Genomic DNA, 12224 nt, shown 5'->3' on the forward strand with positions numbered 1-12224 from the left:
GACCAGATGGTTAAGGCACTTGACTCGTAATTCGAAGATCGCGGGTTCGAATAACCATCAAACCAAACATGCTCGCCCTTTCAGCCGTGGGGGCGTTAAAATGTGACGTTCAATCCCACTACTTGGTGATGGGTGGTGATGACTAGCTGCCTTCCATCTAGTCTTACACTACTAAACCAAAGACTGCTAGCGTAAATAGCAGTCGTGTAACTTTGCGCGAAATTCAAAAACAAACAAAACAAACTTACCAAAAGACTTGAGAGAAGTTCACTCGTCGAAAGAGTAACTTCCAACAAAGAATTAATTAAAGGGATTAATCTGAACCTTATCAAATCCATTCAGTTGAACTGAGTAAATATGTCTCACGATAACAAGTAAGAAACATCAAAAGACTGCCAAAACATTGAAGAGTTAAACATTTTAATATACTGATTTTGCGATCAACAGAAAAATCTGAGTTCTAAACAAATTATCATCATGGTCAAAGATGAAAAAATTATTAATCATTGGAAATTTTCAACTCAGAAAAATATAAAATATAATTAAAATATAATTATTATAAAAATAATTTTATATATCCAAAAATTAAAAAAAAATGTCATTTTGAATAAATGGAAGATGAATACCCCTTTTATGTGATGAATTTTACCAGTGTAATATTGATATAATTTTAATCTCTAGAAGTTCTACATATAATTAAATTATTGTTACTCGGACTCTCTTGCTTAATATGTTTTTGTACATCAAATGTAAACAGTGCACAATTCAATGTAGTTGATATATAAGTTCAATATTACAGTTTTTTGTTTGCTTTGTATTTCACTCACATTGAGTTACACAATATTCCAAAATTATCGTAACCTAGCAATCGCTTGTTACATTATTGTAGTTTGATCTCTAGAGGGGAAAGGTTAATGAATTTAGAACAACGTTGAGAATGAGAACAAAAAAAAAAAAACTCAGTATTTTATATAATTAACCTACTTAACTTTACTACCGTGATAAACCCTGAAGGTTTATCTTATTACCCACGAACGTCACTCCTAATCCTCCAGTATCTATTCTCCCAGAATATCCGGCTCGTGACTCGACACCACATCCTAGTTCCAAGGCCGCCGCGGCCCTGGTAGAAAGGGGTCGTAACCAGCAGTGGACAGTCACTTTCATTGGCTGAACTCTTTCCGATTGACTATCAGTAGGTTGTTCGTAGATTTAGACCAAAGAGACTTCGGGAACTTCCCTTAAATCCAACCCTCCTATCTTGATTCTAATATTTCTGACCCTGACATTTTGTTTGATAGTGTTTGAGCTAAGACTACACTCTTATAGGAGGTCTAGTATTCCTCCCCCTCATTTCTTCCTACCTTCCTTTCCTCAATGCTCACGTCCAAAGTATGCAGATCGAGATTTGATATAAAAGTTAAAACTCAAGCTGAACAAACATATATACTGCATAAAAAGGGGAAACACCCCTTCCCTTCCCGTGTTTCAGACCAGATACATAACCGTCCCTGTCTTTAAGCCTATGAAATACTGGTTATAATGTGCAACAACTCTTTAACATGCGCAGCTTTTTTTCTTCATCTTGTTCGCTTTCTCGATTCCTCTTATTTTCTTGTTCCAGGAAAACAATGTTTTGTACTCGAAAACCAGGTTCAATGTTCTCTTATTTTCCAGGTAAAACAATGTTCAATTAAAACCAGGTAAAACAATGTTTTGTACACTTCCATACTTTGTAAAACCAGGTAAAACAATGTTCTGTACACTTCCATACTTTGTAAAACCAGGTAAAACAATGTTCTGTACTCTTCCATACATTGTAAAACTAGGCAAAACAATGTTCTGTACATTCCCATAGTTTGTAAACCAGGTAAAACGATGTTCTGTACATTCCCATAGTTTGTAAACCAGGTAAAACGATGTTCTGTACACTTCCATACTTTGTAAAACCAGGTAAAACAATGTTTTGTATACTCCCATAGTTTTTATATGTAAATTGGTCCTACATGTCGTTTCCAAACTATATTGTTTATCAAAATAATACACTAAAACTTATCAAACTTTGAAATATTGTTTTGGTTTGTTTTGAATTTCACGCAAAGTTACACAAGGGCTATCTGCGCTAGCCGTCCCTAACTTAGCAGTGTAAGTCTAGATGGAAGGCAACTAGTCATCACCGCTCACCGCTAACTCTTGGGCTACTCTTTACCAACGAATAGTGTGATTAGCCGTCAATTATAACACCCCCACGGTCGAAAGGGGAAGCATGTTTGGTGTGACGGGAATTCGAACCCGCGACCCTCGGATTACGTGTCGAGTGCCTTAATCACCTGGCCATGCCGGGCCTAACTTTGAAAGAATCATAGATTTAAAATTCGTAACGAAAATTGCTAAGATAAACAAAATAACTTATGTTTAATTTGTCCGATGTCCATTGCAACAGATTTTTATTATTCGAATTTACTTGAGCGTATTTCGCACTTAAGTTAAAACTAATATCAAGAGACATCATTTGCTAAAGAGCAGGTGGATATTATTTTAATGCTGTGATTTACGTCCACCATAACTTACAAAATGTAATGTCTAAAACGATCGAATGTTTCACAAACGAATTAAAGAGAATAATACTAACATGATTCTCCTCCCCAAACACACACATAATTTTTTTGAAATGACACTGCTGCTAATGTAGAATGTTTTTCTCTTTAAAAAACCCAAGTAGGGTTTCTACATGCCCTTCTTCATTAGTATAATAGGCTGCCTTACAAGATGTAATACTTATTTTACCCATTGTCCTGCCGTTTAACCTTTTTGTGCATAGAACCAATATTTTAGACTATAGTGTAGTTTGTCATTTTGCAAAGGTTTCAGAAAGTTAAGCTCCTTCACCCATTCCTGGTCAGGCACATTCGTTTAAAATGTTGTATTGATAGCACACTGAAGAACGTATTTATTACCTTTTGAAATAGTATAAAACATTAACTCTTATAATAATATTACCGAAACAACCACAAACAAGTCCTCGCACTTCTACTCTACCAGTCCCTTTCAATAAAAAACAAAACAAAACTAGTCCTCGAAAACTACCTAAACTTTTAAATGTATCAGGCGAATGAAACCGTAGAGAAATATAAGTTAAAGGTCAAGAAATATTAAATTAACTTGTTACCAACATTTTGAAGTAAAATGTTGCTCAATTTTGTATTCTGAAGACGGCTGGTATGGGCATTAAATCTTTTATTAAATTAAAGTACGGAACAACTTTTCAGCCCTCTTAGATACAACCCGAGGAGCAGCTCTTTCGTTGAGAGGATCGACAGTCTATTTGTCGTCTCTTACACCAATCGTAGTGTGTATCTCGCCTTGTTTCGCTGTAAGTTCTTTATTAAGAGGTGTCATCTCTTAAGTTTTGTATGATGATTATGTTTAGTAGAGGAAATATGCAAATGGAATTTTAAATTAATTCATTAAGAAGGACAGTAGATTTTAAAACAAGTTTATTAATATGTTATTAAATAAAGGTAATTATCATGAAGAAACAACTTAAAATTTATTCTCTAAAACCTGCTTTAAAAGTTTTTACCCTTTCATCTAATCTAGAGCATGAATATAAATTCACCATACTGGCCGAGGTGTTTCAACATATTAAAGTCTTCCACCCGCGAGACTATTAAGATAGTGCTGTGTTGTGGTTTAATGAAACATTTAACGTTCTGGTGAATGAAAAGTAGATTTATTGAAGAATCTTCTTGCCAAAAAATATTTGCAAAGTATTATTATGTACATTTTAGTTTGTATGACTTGTATAAATGCAAGGACTTAATTATTGAGTGGCTTACAGTGATTTATTAAATTATAATTCAAAAACTTATAACAATGGAACCATATCAATAAAAATGAAAGTTTTATCAAAAGCCACCAGAAAAATAATGAAAGAGCAGTAGTCGAGATGTCTTATCGCTAACTATTTTCACCTGACACAATTAACATATGTAAAAAAGAAAAAACAAACAGCTATATGCATTATATCTTTAGTAGTCATACAATAAAAACCAAACAAACAGTTGGTTTGTACACAGTGATACAGATATAACTGAAGATTAAAACATTGTGCCGATGAAACAGAAAATTGTTTAGATAATGTTAAATTTGAACAGCTTTAGAGAGATCTTGAAATATGAAGAACTAGCATCCAAGTTTAAGACTAGCATGATGTTACATGGAGATTAAACAATAAGTAAATTTTGAAGAAAAAAAGTACAGTAGTGTATCAGTTCTGCTTGGGAAGGAATTAATATTATTACAGAATAAAGGGAAGAATTATTGAGCAAGAGGAACGACTTGTGAGTATTACAGTAAACTAGTACTAGTAAAATCAGAATCATGGTCGTCAAAGTTCTTTAAATACAGGATTTTATTAATATTACAAAATTATTCTAATCGCATACACCAAAATCTATAAGTATACTTGCCTTAGACCTAATACAAATTAAGCTTTTATTAAGTGTGGCTTATATTCGTTAAAAAAATAAATTAACACTGTAACTCACGTACGTTTTCATTTAGTTTAGTTGGGACTAAACTTTATCTTACTTAATATTATCAGTATATAAACTTATAATGTTATTGTACGACCTAACGTTAGATCTTTTTAAAAACTTTGATAAACTTTTAATAGGTTGTAAACAATGCCTACTAAAGTACATAATACACTCGTATTTTGCTTACATTCATTGAGGTGAATGAAGTGCATACGGATTTTAAAGACAGACGGAAACTGAGTATTAATCGAGTTCTGATTGGGAAAAAATTGTAGTTACTGTTTTAGGAAAAAGGCGAACACTGATTGGTGTAGCTTGATGTTGTTGAAAGTTTTAATGAAATAACTGTCAGATGCACACAGTGAAAATACTGAACAATAAAGTTTAAAATTCATAAGAATATATTTAATGTTTTGCTTTAAGAAAAGTAAAATAAAAATTGAATAGCAATAAAACTATGTTAAATATCTGTTATGACACAGAAAAGTCACTTCATTGTACAATGGATGACATTAGAAAACTAACAAAACACATTAAGTTAGAAAAGACAAAGATTCGAGATTGAAAAATAGGTATAATAACATCAGTGTTTTTGTGTATGACGCATGTCCTCCTAAACCGCTTGCTGTACTGACCTTTCTAACTGGTGCCAAACGAATCGTCTGATTCTCAGGTTTGCATAAAGTTAAATACAAACAAACTTTTCAACCAACTCCTTAGGAAATCAGGTTATTTTGCGAAAATACTTTTACTAGAATTTATCGAAAATAGTCCCCAAATTTGTCATTGACTTACATCAGAGCACGTTGGTAAGTAGACGCACTACTTACCTTTCGTAACTCGGTAAAATAAATTACACTTGTGTTATAGCGGCAATGAGTATTAAACTGAAAACGTGTGGAATAGTAGTTCAAGCATTAACCGTTCATTATTGCAGCGCTGAAAGTGTGGATCATAGATTCATGGGTTTACTGGTAGTTGTATTATTGTGCAAGCGTAACTCGACACATGTCGAAATGAGGAAACAAGATAGGGATAAAATTAACTCTGTACAACTTCACTAGAGAGCGTGTCTAACAAACATCCATGATTATATTGTTCTATCTACTATAATAAAACTGGTGAACTAAAGTTATCAAACTTAGTTACATTTATCATACAATGATCACAGGTTTCTGTGAACCGAATTATTAGAAGCAATAAACTACTGTAAAGTTTTTGGAGGACACTAGGAGAATCGGATATTTTTGTGAACCCATAACTTGAATATTATTTTTTTCTTTACAACTCTTCTCTCTTTATGCAGTTGCATAAAAACAAGATAATTTCTTACATTAGCTATGTAGGTGGATTAAAGATACAAATTTCTATGTATCTGTGTATCTATGTCGTGAATTCGTTACTGTCTATACGAAACTAGAAGATCAATGGCATACTTTTCTATGTACTCATAAACTGCGTAATATGAAACAGAAAAATAAAGTAAACATGGATCTCTTGATGACGAGAAACCCACTTGAAATAAAAATATATCTCAGAACGGCTGATATGTGTGTTAACACTTTTATTGATAAGGAGAGAACAACGTTTTGACCTTATCAATAAGTGTTAATAATCATGGATCTGGTGCTGAACACACACATTTTTGAGTTTCTACAGAAGTATTTACTCGTAATCTGGGGTTGCGGGTTTGAATTCTCGTCGCGTGAAACATGCTCGCCCTTTCAGCCGTAGAGGCGTTATAACGTGACAGTAAATCCAAATCCCACTATTCTTGGTAAAAAATTAGCCCAAAAGTTGGCTGTGGGTGATGGTGCCTTCCATTTAATCTTAAACTAATAAATTAGGAACGGCTAGCGCAAGTAGTCCTCGTGTAGATTTTGGCGAAATTCAAAATATAAATAAACAAATAAAAGTTTTACTACCTCGTGCCCGTTACAACTTGAAGTTGCTTTTTGGTACATTACTTCCTTCACTTTATTTTTTCCCACATGTTCATGTACCTTTTTCATACAAGATGACATGAGCTTATGCATCGTTCATTAACCAGTGTTGAAATCCGGTATGTATATCATCAGTGTGGATGTGTACTATAAGATTATAGTATGTGCAAATAATGGTATGTGTCTATGTGTGTATTTGCATTCTCGTCACTTATGGTTTGTGTATACATTGTGAGTGTGGATGTGTGTTGTACATGTGATGACACACACTATAGTGGCAAATGTCATTTGGGTAATGTAATGGGGTTGTGTGAATTTATTAAGGGTTGATAAATAAGTTAATTAATTTTGTTTTTAATAGACAATATTTAGTACTAGCCCTTGGTCCCTGAACTACTGTTATATTTTTGCACTTATAACTATATTAAGTCTGTTTGTTACACATCTAAACATGTCAAACAATATCAGTCTGTCAGTGAGATTGAGAAATATATGGTTTTGTAAATTTTGGTATCTGATCTGCTGGCTTTCTCAAGTGATTTTGTGACTTTTAATTTTGTATGTGGCTTGTTTGTCACCAAAGGGTTTCTTTCAAGTACTTTGAAAGATTTATTACTTGTTTGTTAAAGGTGCATGTGGGTAAATAATTCGTATTGCACGTATTGTGTATCCACTACATTCCTACTATATGTACTATTGTACTTATGATTACCTGAAATAGAATAATATTACAACATTAAAGATTGTAACCAACCTTGTATATTTACTTAAAGTCGTTATCATTTTAAATGCTTCTTATCTTCACCATCGTCGATTAAACTAATGAATCACAATTTCGTATACACCTTGAACTAAAGTTAACACTATCAGATTTGGTTAGCGATATTGAAGTTATTATTGTTATTATATTTCAGTTTTATTTTTATTTATCTACGTAGTTGCATTGATTGTTGTAACTAGAATAGTTAAACTGATAAATTTGATGAATGACATGATAAATAAAAACTTCTATATCATGCAAGTTTAACTGTAAATTTATCAATATTTATTTTACGTTTTCTTAATAGTTAGATAACTATATAATACCAAACACTAGTGATATTACTTTATACATACAGAGAACTAGTATGTATTATTGAAAGTCTATGTATCCTCGTCTGGTCGTCTTCTATCTAACGACTATACATCTTGACAATAGCCCTGCCAAATGGTTTCCATAGCAAAAGGCTCCGTCGCTGTGACTGGTATGTGGAACTGGCATGAATACTTCATTCTCCAGCTGCTTGAAATGTACGAAGGCTGTATGAAAGATATGACTGTAAGCCTTATCTTGGTGAACCCATATCTTGTTGTCCAGACACTTTTTTTTTAAAGATTTTGCCTTTGACTCTTCTGTTCATGGATTCTTTTTTTTACCATGGTTGGGCTAAGACTTATTACAAATCTCTCTCCAAATGATCCTGATGTCCCAAGTTGATATGTTTCCCATAGTTTCCAATACCATTTAAAACACATTAAATTCCCCATCTCAACACATCTTTATGATCTTAGCGTGTGAATCTTTTGCATGAAAAATGTCTGTTACGTATTCTTTCCAAAAGCGATAATTTTTCAGTAACTTCACACTAGCTACGTAACGTAATGTCAGTTTAGTTCTGGTACATTTCTGTTCCACCATATATATTTTTACTTTTAAAGTAACACGTTAATAAATTGGAAGTGTAATGTAAATAAAAATATTTATAAAAATTTTGGGGTCAAATTATCTCGTTTATGTGTTACCTAGGAGACATAATGTGTGAATGTGAAGAAGACATCATTTGGTGAAATGAAGTGTGAATTGATTTTTACAATAAAAACATCAATTATACTTTAAATACATTACTTTTAAAATATCTTTAAAATCTGTAATTTTGCCTTTTCTCCACCACAGATCTAGGCACACAAGAGAAAAGTATGAGGAAAATATACTGTTATTTTTGAATACATAAATATACTGTTATTTTTGAATACATAAATATACTGTTATTTTTGAATACATAAATCTCATTTTTAAAAATGTCACATACATAGTGTTGCTTATTATCTTTATCATAACTACTGTCAAATACTGTGAGTAATAAATCTCATTTTTAAAATGTCACATACACAACAAAACTTACTATAAACGAAGCTAGGACTGTTTGAACCACTATATAAGGCACAACACTTTTAATAAACATGATATATATTTTATTATTCCTAATGAACTAAATACTGATGCTAGAAAGAACATTAGCGATAAGTGTAAGACGTCGTGTTATTTTTAGTATTACATCATTACGTTGTTTACTCTTAGACCACTATAGATATATATATACTGAACTTCAGTGTCGTCACTATTGTTACACTGTAAACTGAAACGTCCAAAGTTGAAACATGAAGTAAAACATGGATTTTCTCTCACTTCAAAAACATATATTTACATATGTGTTTTAATTTTAAACACATTATGTCTTTTCAATTGAGATATTTATTAACAACGTTTCAGTGATATTTGATGTAAAACAAAAAATTGGAACACCTCTCAGAGACTGAAACTGTCTTTTACATAGATATGCAAATATTTTTTAAATGTTGCAATTTTATGAAAAGCTAAAGAACTTCGTTTTGTTTCAGAAATTTGTAATACATATCACAAGAGTCTTGTGATTCACAGTTAACAAAATATTATATTTGTTTGATAAATATCTCAGACTTTGAAAACTTTCTTCACGCAATATAGTAATCTACAATATAATGCTGAAACAGACCTACAAACTACGAATAAATACAAAGATATTCTATTCTAAATCAAAAACATAAAAAATTGCTGTTGGAACCATTATGAAAGACTCAATTTTATCTGTAACCGTAATAATCTTTCCACGTATGCAACTACACAGGCTTCAGTGAAATATTTTCCATGTTTTAGTAAATGAAGCTCTGGAGCAGACTTATTTTGACACTTATACGTTTCCTTAAGGCTTTGGGGAATCTTAAATTATGTTAATATATGTAATGAATATAATAATGTATAAATGGAAATAAAACTAGGTAAAAATCAACGCTATCCACATTAATTACTAGTGAGGTCGTGTAATAAGATTTTAATCCATTTATAAAAAATATATAAAAGAAAACTAAAAATTCTAAAAACAAAAATAGGTGTTAAGAAACATCTTTCTTCAAGTATTTCCAGTACAGTAAATACATATTTCATGAGAAAAAAATAATAAAATGTACATACCTATAACAGAATATTATCAACACACAAAATAATTCTAGTCTCTCTAATTACAATATTTACCATCTAAAACACATCTAATATTACATGGAAACTAAAGTACTATAAAACATAATCTGACAAGACATTAAGTGCAACACAAGTATGCCATATGCTCAACCGTAACTCGTTTGTCATTGTGTAGCTGGATATATTTGAAATGTCCCTTTTGATAAAACGAATTCAATTTCCTTTTTACGAACTGTATTAAAACGAAATAGTTTATATAATAAGATTCAGTGTCTTTGTGTCTTATGTAACTTCTCCTAAGCTTCTGGTCACACCGACATCTAATTAGTACCAAAAAAGTCGTTTCGGTTTCATGATTTGCACAAAGGTAAACATTTATTTCGCACCACTTCTTGAGGAACTCGGGAATTCCCCAAACCCATTATCCTAAACTGCTGGATTCACCAACTTCTAAATGTGCCAAACGAATTGTCTTGACCCCGATGTTTGCCCAAAGGTAAACGTTTCATCACATTATTTGGAGAATACGTCAATTTCCCGATAACTCATTCTCATAAAGTGTTGAACTTATTAACTTCTAAGTGGGTTCAGAACGAATAATCTTCACACTGAAGTTTGCACAAATATAAAACTTTTCACTCGAACCCTTAGGAATCCTGGGTATTTCGCGAAAGCACTTTTACGGGAATTCTCCAAAAGTGAATCGTAAACATCGTATTGATTTACGTTGGAAAACGTAAATAAGTATGCCCATTAATTACCTTTCGTTTGTTGGTTAAAGATATGAAACTTGCATTATATTGGTCCTGTAAATGTAGATCATAGTCACATAGGTTCACTAGTATTATGTAGGTAATAATGGATTCGCTTTTTCTATTTGCCAAACGTTGACAGTTTTCAGTAATTATTTTTAATACAAACTAAAATATTATTCATTCAACATTTACTGTTTAGAATAATTACGTAAGTGGTTTACTTAATGCAAATAAAATTTTATATAGATGATTTTGAAAAGCAATTTAACTTAATTTTAAGGAAATAATTATATAGTATTGGTCATGTCATGTATGATATCATGCTTTTGTCTTGTAAATGTGATGGATATGTTTATTTGTTGGATTTAACTCAAAGTTACTCGAGGACTATCCGAGTTAATCGTCAATAATTTTAAAGTGATAGACTGAAACCCCTGCAGATTTTTGGGTTACTCTTTATCAACGAATAATGAGATTTCCCGTTACATTATGAATGCTTTGACTGCTGAAAGGGCAAGAATTTTCAGTGGCAGAATTCGAACCCGTGACCCGCAAGTTATGCATCCTAACTACCAGGTCATTTTAGGTTGAAATGTAGTTGATACGGCCTCATTTATATGTCATACTATACTCAAAAAAGATATTTAATATACCAACTTATATTCTGAGATGTCCGTAAGACTAGAGGGAAGGCAGATAGCTATCACCATTCACCGCTAACTCTTAGTCTACTCTTTTACCAAAGAATAGTGTGATTGGCCGTCACATTATAACTCCCCACGGCTGAAAGGGCGAGCATGTTTTGCGTGACGGGGATTCGAACCCGCAACTCTAATATTACGAGTCGAGTACCTTAACCACTTAGCAACGTCGGGCCTACATAAATTCTAATAAAGATTGAGAACTATGTTGATTCTCTTTTATACAGGGTAAAGCAGACACACACATATACACAACTCCATGTAAATTATATTTGAGTTCAAACTCAATACTTTATTCTTACTCGAAGACCTAAGTTGATCAAAGACCTTAATCTTACGCCTATAGGTAAAGGTTACAGTTGGACTAACTTCTAATTATCAAATATAAAAAAAATATTGAAAATTCAATTACGTCAACTTGCGCAATAAATTGTAAACGTGAAAAACAAGATAAACATTTTAAATTTTCAAAGTCAAAAAGACATTACATGCTTTGGTAGCTTTACACTACCATTATCAAAAGTAAAAACCTTGTTATTAAATAATTCATGGTAGGAACAAATAAACATCACCTTATTGACGTCCCCGCTGGTACAGGGGTAAGTTTACTGATTTACAACGCTAAAATCGGGGTTTAGTTTCCCCTCAGTGAACTTAGCAGACAGACCGATGTGGCTTTGATATAAGAAAACACACACACACATTTCTCATTGATATTACTTGTTTCTATATGAATCATGCTAAAATCAAATAGACTTCATCGTATTGATATTACTTTTTATTATATGTTACGGGGGTAAAATATTATCTTATTGACAATATTTGTTAATATACGATCCATGACAAGAATGACTATGCCTTATCTTATTGACGTTATTTGCTATTATATAATTCATTGGTAAGAATTAATATACCTTACTTAATGTTGGTATATGATCCAGTGACAATAATTAATATACCTTGTCTTATTAAAATTAGTTATTATATGCATCAGTGGTAAGAATCTATAT

At 32.0% G+C, this 12224-nt stretch overlaps 1 protein-coding gene across 6 annotated transcripts in view; it reads left to right on the top strand.

Annotated features, from left to right (window-relative positions):
* The window catches only part of LOC143222754 (uncharacterized), a 75951-nt gene that overhangs the window by 24662 nt on the left and 39065 nt on the right, over positions 1 to 12224 (top strand). For 2 of the 6 annotated variants that reach the window (XR_013012472.1, XR_013012473.1), the window contains exon 1: positions 4034 to 4343. The exons of 2 other annotated variants lie outside the window; for them this stretch is intronic. The gene's annotated coding sequence lies outside the window, so the exon portion shown is untranslated. Of the gene's footprint in view, positions 1 to 4033; positions 4344 to 12224 lie in introns of those variants that run through there. 2 more of the 6 variants (XR_013012469.1, XR_013012470.1) reach the window with 2 other exon arrangements.

Source organism: Tachypleus tridentatus, chromosome 8 (genome assembly GCF_004210375.1).
Source record: "Tachypleus tridentatus isolate NWPU-2018 chromosome 8, ASM421037v1, whole genome shotgun sequence".
Classification (NCBI taxonomy): Eukaryota; Metazoa; Arthropoda; class Merostomata; order Xiphosura; family Limulidae; genus Tachypleus; species Tachypleus tridentatus.